General features: G+C 36.2%; 1 non-coding gene across 1 annotated transcript; it reads left to right on the top strand.

Annotated features, from left to right (window-relative positions):
- Window positions 1-964: 964 nt before the first annotated feature.
- On the top strand, window positions 965-1,087 carry LOC129645143 (small nucleolar RNA SNORD22). Its single transcript, XR_008711233.1, has one exon. It is a non-coding gene; the product is annotated as a small nucleolar RNA SNORD22 (small nucleolar RNA).
- Window positions 1,088-7,864: the final 6,777 nt, after the last annotated feature.

Here is a 7,864-nt window from a genome sequence, read left to right as displayed (position 1 = left end):
ATATAGCTCAACATGCTTCAAGGTTTCATTGGTACATTTAATGTGTAGATAAAGATGTGAAATCATGTTCTGTACACATTATATTTGTAGAGATTTTATTTTTGCAATTTAGCAAATCAGTTGTGATTACTATAGGCTTCTGTTATATTTGCCGGAGTTGACATAAACTGGATTGGAATGGAATTAGTTTCTTCCAAGGCTTATGATTGAAATCCCTGTAGCTATCATCAGATATTATACTGTGCTGTTTCAGATTGTTAATGAAAAAGCCACGTGGGTTCCATCAGTGACAAATGTAAATTATGGTAGCAATTCAATTAAATTATTTTTTACTGAATATTAACTCTTTCTTAGAATGACTTCAATGTGCATATACATATATACCCTTGTGAATAGTAATAAAGACTACCTTACATTTTAAGTGTTAATCACCTCCGACTCTTTGAGATCCCATGGACTGTAGCCCTCCAGGTTCCTCTGTCCATAGGATTCTCCAGACAAGAATACTGGAGTGGGTTACCATTTCCTTCTCCAGGGGATCTTCCCAACCCAGGGATCAAAACTGGGTCTACTGCATTGTGGGCAGATTCTTTGCCATCAAGCCACCAGGAAGCTTATATCTAAGTATTAAGAATATATTTTAGGGTTTTCCTGGTGGCTCAGTGGTAAAGAATCTGCCGGCCAATGCAGGAGATACAGGTTGGATTCCTGATCCAGGAAGATCACACGGCGGGGAAACTGAGCGTCTGCGCCACAATCCCTGAGCCTGTGCTCTAGAGGACGGGAACTGCCATTACTGAGGCCAAGCGCCACAACTCCTTGAAGCCTGGGCGCCCTGGAGCCTGTGCTCTGCAAAAGAGTAGCCACCACGGTGAGCAGCCCACGCCCTGCAACTAGAGAAAAGCCCATGCAGTAACGAAGATCAAGCGCAGCCAAAAGTAAATAAATAAATAACACACTGTAAACCCAGTGAAAAAGCAGCCACACATTCCACCTCCTGTTCTAGTCCCACAGCCTATAAAGGTGAACCAGCTGGAGCTGGCTGGGGGAGGACGCAAGTTTGTTTCAGAGGGACTGTCTGAGAGATGACAAGGGTCTCCAAACACAGGGAAGGAAGAGATATCACTTTGTGAAAAATCAATTCTACACTTTTTTCCAGGCCTGGAGAAAGAACAAGGTACATATAATGGAAGTCAACTCTCAGAGGATATCAAAAAGGGAATTTACAAGTCATTACTTGTAAAACCTGCATGTTCAAATTAGCACACAATCATTTCAGCTTTTCAAAATATAGTCTTATTTTAACTTTCAAATAAAGGGAAAAGATCAAATAAGTTTTTGGATGTTTGAACCTATCTATACCTTGTGAAAATTAGTGCCGAATACTCACTGGCTTTGTCATACACAATAAATGAAATTTTGAATTATTTTTCACATTTGCTTTAAAAGATACTAATCAAGAGTTGGTTGTTAATTGAGTATCTTCATGTCTCATAATGAAATTAATGACACAAATTGTTCTAAAAATGATTATAAAAACCACTCTACTGATGTAAATTGTATAGAGGAGAATAACTTCAGGTTAGAAGAAAAATGATTTGTGAGTAATACTGTGAGGAAAACAAAGCAATAATAACATCCTAGAAGGAAAATTTACAGGCACACGGGGGACCCTGTGGCAAAGAAGGAGCCAAACCAGTGTGGGTCTTAAAGGTGTTTCTCCATGGGGATTATTGATGACAATAACTGTTACATATTGATTTCTGACATATCTAGCCCTTGAGTCCTACAGTCCAGAAAAGAAACAGTTTACACTACAATTGTCATGATGACAAATATAAATTGAAAAACAGATTCTTAACAGCTTCTGGGCAGAAATTCCTTTTTACATGGTGATCATGAGTGTGCATTTCTCTGTAACTTCAACTGTCACACAGGGCCAAAGGAAGGAAATAAAAAATCTCCACAGAATGCATAGTGTGGACAGACATCAATGAGGTTACTTCACATCCAGCAATTTTGTTAGTATCCTACCTGAGAAAGAAAGTTTGTTTCCAAAATGCTAATTCCACAACCCAGCTTTGGGGAGGAAATCAAACACAACTAGCCAAAAGAGCTGTGACTCAGAGAAAATCTCTGGAGAAGGCATGCATCACTAATCATGCCTCAACATCCTGTTAATCAGTCAAAAATTGTGTCCCAAATATTCAATTCATAGGAGATCCCTTCATAAGAAACATAAGAATGAAGTTACTAAGCTCCAAAATTGACATTAATACCAATAGTGTCGATATTAAATATATTGGAATGAAATCAAACATTTAACCCAATAAACAAATTGTGACTCCTTCACCATCCCATTGGGGCTCAGTAATGATTCAGAGCACATAATGACTTCAACCAAAGTTTGGGTGAGTTTGTTTTTCAGTTGCCTTTTTTTTTTTTTTTCTTAAGTTTTTATTACTATTATGGCAAAAAAAGTAAACTGTTAAGTTCTTCTGTTGTTTATAAAAAAGTCAAACTTAAAGCATAAGTTAGAAGAGGCTATATATATAAAAAGACCTCCAAATGGTCTGATGTGACAATTTTTAAGTGCGATTTGAGGCAAATACCTCGAATCATTATAAAAGTTCTAAATCTAAAGACTTTGTTCAGAAAAAAGACTAAGAGAAATTATGTCAGGGATAATTTCTGTAATCATATTCTGGTGCTCTCAGTTAAGTAGCAATCTGAACAATGCTCTCTCAGAGTGCTGATTGACCATAGCCATTGCAGGATAAGGAGGGGAAATATAACCAAAAAGAGTTTTCATTTGAAAATATTTTTTAGAGGTCTATAAGCTTTAGTAAGAATTTTAGTATGAAATACCTGTAAATGTAACTGTAAAATGTAAATGTAAAAATGTAATACCTGTCAATGTAAAAATACCTATAAATGTAAAAATCTAGTGAAAAATGCATTGATTCTGGAAGAAGCATGTATTGGGCACATTTGAGTTATCTTTTTTTCAAAGGTTTGCTGTCTATGTTAATGATCAATATTATCCAAGATGCTCACATTCTCATGTCTTTACTGATTCTTAAAATGGATTTAAATACACTTATAAAAGTCATAAAGAGTTGGCTTCTTCTTTTATAAAAATAACTGAGTAAAGTGGCTCTTTTCAAAATTTTATTCTTTTATTAAGCACCACCAATGTGGTTTGTAGGAAAACAGTAAGATCTGAAAGAGGCCAAAAAAAAATGCAAAATCAAAGAAAACTTCAAAAAACATGACATGTTCAAGAAATACAGATAGTACAATAGACTGGAATTTTGTAATGCAGCAGAAAGCTTGAAAGTTGTATATCTATGCAAATTCTAGGGTAAACACTAAGATGAGACATTGCATGATCAGAATGACATTTAATAATAGTGATTTCACTGGGAATGTGTGATGAAACATGATTGACAAAAGGGATTAACATCCAAGCCCTTTGATGTGAAACTCCTGATGGTTTCTCATATACCTATGGCTGATTCATGTTGATGTTTGGCAGAAACCAACAAAATTCTCTAAAGCAATTATTCTTCAATTAAAAAAAGTAAATTAAAAAAATGTAACTAGAATATTCAAGAGTCTCCCAAGCATTTGTTGTCTGTTACCGAATTTTCAGTGTTTACTTATAGGAGGTTTGTTTTCCCAAAGCACAAAGAGATTTTTTTTGGTTCTGGAGGATGAGAAGATAAAACATGTATCCACACATAGCCTGACTAAATCTAAGCCACAACCTTGACCATATAAATTTAAAATGGGTACCACATAAATTAATATGTAGATAGGACTATATGTAGAGGGCACGTCTTGTTGTTCAGTCACTAAGTCGTGTCCCACTCTTTGAGACCCCATGAATTGCAGCATGCCAGGCTTCTCCGTCCATCACCATCTCCCTGAGTTTGCTCAAGTTCATGTCCATTGAGTCAGTGATACCATCGAACCAACACATCCTCTGTCATCCCCTTCTCCTCTGGCCCTCAATTTTTCCCAGCATCAAGGTCTTTTCCAATGATTCAGCACTTTGAGTCAGGTGGCCAAAGTAAGGGAGCTTCAGCTTCAGCATCAGTCCTTCCAATATATATATTCAAGGTTAATTTCCCTTAGGATTGACTGGTCTGATCTTGCTGTCCAAGAGACTCTCGAGTCTTCTCCAACACCACAGATTGAAAGCTCAAGTCTTCCGTGCTCAGCCTTCTTTATGGTCCAACTCTCACATCCATTAGAGGCCGCTAATTTTACCATATGATGCAATATGTAGGACAGAATAAGGGCCCCTGAAAGATATTAATTTCTTAATCCCAGCAATTTGTAAATATGCTATTTTATGTGGCAAGTGGGAATTAAGTTTGCAGATGGAATAAATTTGCCAATAATGAATTAGAAACAGAATTTACTCTGGATCATCTGAGCAGACCCAATGTAATCAGAAGGTCCCTTTATATGTGGAAGAGGGAGAAGGAAAAGTTAACTTCAGAGTACTGTGCTATGAGAAAGACTGGCCATTGCTCCCTTTGAAGATGGAGGAGATATAAGGCAAGGAAAGAGGGTAGCCTCTAGAATCTGGAAAAGGCAAATAGATGCTTCTCTAGAGCCTCCATAGGAAATGCAGTCCTGCTGGCATGTTGATTTTGGCCCAGGAATACCCATTTTGCATTGCCGACCTCTCTAAATTTAAGACGATGACACTGTGTTATGTTGAGCTGCCATGTTATATGGTACAGCAGCCACGGAAAATTAATAACAATGCTTTGACTTATCTACTTGCACTAAGCACATTTGTACCCTTGTGCTAAGGCTCTGAAAGACCCAACAGACATCGAATAGGAGAATTTTTTGTTTGGTTTATTCTCATTTCTCCCTTGACCTATCCTCCTATAATAACCTCTCCCTCTACAAACATAGAAAAGCCAAAAACTACAGTTTCTATACTGAACGGCTATGTATTTATGACATATGAATATTTGCAATGTTGTTTAAAAAAATGACAGAGAACAGTATGTATAGAATTTGACTGCTATAATGAGTATGCCAGGATATTATTTATATATAATTAACCCAATAAAATATTTTTAAAAATATTTATATTTAGTCTGAAAGTTTTTTCATCATTGCCACCAGAACCCAGCTGACTCATAAACCTACAGAGGTGTGGAAGAAGAAACATTTCCCCTTCCATACTTGGGGTCATGTATGTGAATGCAGCATATATAAACATACACACTGAACTGGTCTGCAATGTCCTTGTGCCCCTGAGGTAAATTCCTGCCGTGGTGTGAACTTGACCTGATTTGCACTGACATGCAGGGCTCTGCCTAGAAAAATGCCTCCTGCAGAGAGGTGCCTTCAGGTCACTCTTGTTTGGGATAGAACATTAGATTCCACATACACAGTTATATCTTAGTAAGCTTTAGACACTTTTGTTTTAGGAAGAAAAACATTTTCAATTTCTATCATTACAACATTTTTTAACTTCAAAAATAAATTCTCCATCCTATCAAACCCAGACACAGTAAAACAACGACAGTATCATATTATTAAAAAGAGATAGACTATATGGAATTACAATAAAAACCTGAAATACTCTTCTCATTAGATTCAGAGAGCCAGCTCTGGGACTTGTCAGGTGTGATACTTGACGACAATAAGTGCAGTTAATCTTGCATAAAATTTTGCCTAATCCTATAATACAGAAAAGTTTTTTTTACCAGCTAATAGGCTATTTTGAAGTGAAAAGAAGGTATTTGTCAACTAGGTCAAGAGGAGTAACAAAATTGGAAATAAAAAATCAAAGGCAAAGAATGTATACAGAATGAAGTCAGGAGATTTTCAGCAACATTGCAACCCATTTGAAGGCAAATGAGTTTTACTTTGTTTCATTTTTAACCAACGTCCACCTAATAATATTTTCCTAATGTCAAAGTAGCAAGTAATTTGCTGTTTTATATGCATAAATGGAAGTGGACAACAGAAAATGAGAGGGTTGAATGGGATCACTGACTCAACGGACAGGTTTGCGCAAACTCTAGGAGATAGTGAAGGACAGGGAAGCCTGGCACGCTGCGGTCCTTGGGGTCGCAAAGTGCTGGACACGACTTAAGGACTGCACAACAACAGCAAATGCATAAATATATACATGTACATACATGCCTCCTGCGAGTTTAAATGCTCTATCAGAACTATTATTTGTGTAATTTTAGGTTTGATATTAAATTGTAAATGGAGAATGTTGCTACTATATGCCATAATTTAAGGTTAAGTTGTCTTTTCAGAGTAAAACTAAAAAAAATAAGCATAAAAAAAGAGTAGCATTAATAGCTACCTCCCTTTTAAAATAACATAACAGAGGCCTTCAGGTATGATGCAAGCCTGACAAACTATTTTAGATTTGCAACACTGCTATCAACAAATTAGCACCTTTTAAATAAATAATAGACAATTGTCACTTGAAATATTCATTATTAATGGGAATTTTTATTGACATCAAGAATAATTTAACTATGGATATTTACTTTATATATATATAAAATAGTGCACTAACCAGTCCATTCTGAAGGAGATCAGCCCTGGGATTTCTTTGGAGGGAATGATGCTGAGGCTGAAACTCCAGTACTTTGGCCACCTCATGCGAAGAGTTGACTCATTGGAAAGACTGTGATGCTGGGAGGGATTGGGGGCAGGAGGAGAAGGGGACGACAGAAGATGAGATGGCTGGATGGCATCACTGACTCGATGGACGTGAATCTCAGTGAACTCTGAGAGTTGGTGATGGACAGGAAGGCCTGGCGTGCTGCGATTCATGGGGTCGCAAAGAGTCAGACACGACTGAACTGAACTGAACTGAACTGAACCACAAGTCTATAGCTTAATGCATTTTCAGTTAATGCACTCATATAACACTACATAGGTATATAAATTAGGAAATATTTTACGTTGTATTTTAAAGCATCAATGGAGTTTTAATTTTCTAAAAGAGAAGAAGATCAAATCTAAAAAAATGTTTAAAAAATAACTTTGCAAACTTGCATAAATTAGAAAGAAAATTTATGTTGAATATCATGAAAATAAACCAGAGAGTCAGAGAAATCAGCAAACGTACGCTCCAAGCAAGATCAGACCCACAAATCTCATTTATTTTTTGATAGTTGTTAGACTAGACATCAGGGAGTTGTTGATGGGAAACAACAGTGGGTCTACCATATTGAATTTGAAGGAATCAACATGTGTTTACAACATGCAATACTTGTGCAAATAGTCAGAGAAAGAGGATTCAAAAAAAGATTCCACATTGCTGGAATTATTTGTGTTAGAGACATAATTTTAAGGTTGGCTTGTTCTTTCATGCCTGACAATGTTTAGAAACCAGAATTCTAACATTTTCAGAATTATTTTTGTTCTTTGTAAAGCACCTAAAAATAACCACTGAGAAGTGGAGCTTATCTTTAGAAATTTGAAGTAAAGCTGTGAATCATATTAATACTTAAAAAAAAAATTAAAGCAGCTTCACATTAATTAACATCAAGTGAATTTGGAAAGCAGCCAAAAGAAACACAATACACACACAAACAAAAAATACTTTGTGTTTTTTTCTAAAATAAGTGATTGTCTTCCATCATGAATTCAAAGTTCCTCATCATTTAACTCTCAAATCTTACCCTCAAATGTCATGCACTCAAGGCAAAACCTTTGAAATGTTTATATATATGAGAATGTTTATATCTATATGAGAATATATTTATCCTATTCTCTTACAATACAGGGACAAATGAATCACTTCAGGGGTATTCACCATACAGTTCTCTGGGCCCTACATTCAGAGATCTTGATTTAG

Source organism: Bubalus kerabau, chromosome 2 (assembly GCF_029407905.1).
Source record: "Bubalus kerabau isolate K-KA32 ecotype Philippines breed swamp buffalo chromosome 2, PCC_UOA_SB_1v2, whole genome shotgun sequence".
Taxonomy (NCBI): domain Eukaryota; kingdom Metazoa; phylum Chordata; class Mammalia; order Artiodactyla; family Bovidae; genus Bubalus; species Bubalus kerabau.
This window is presented reverse-complemented; position numbering and strand designations above follow the sequence as displayed.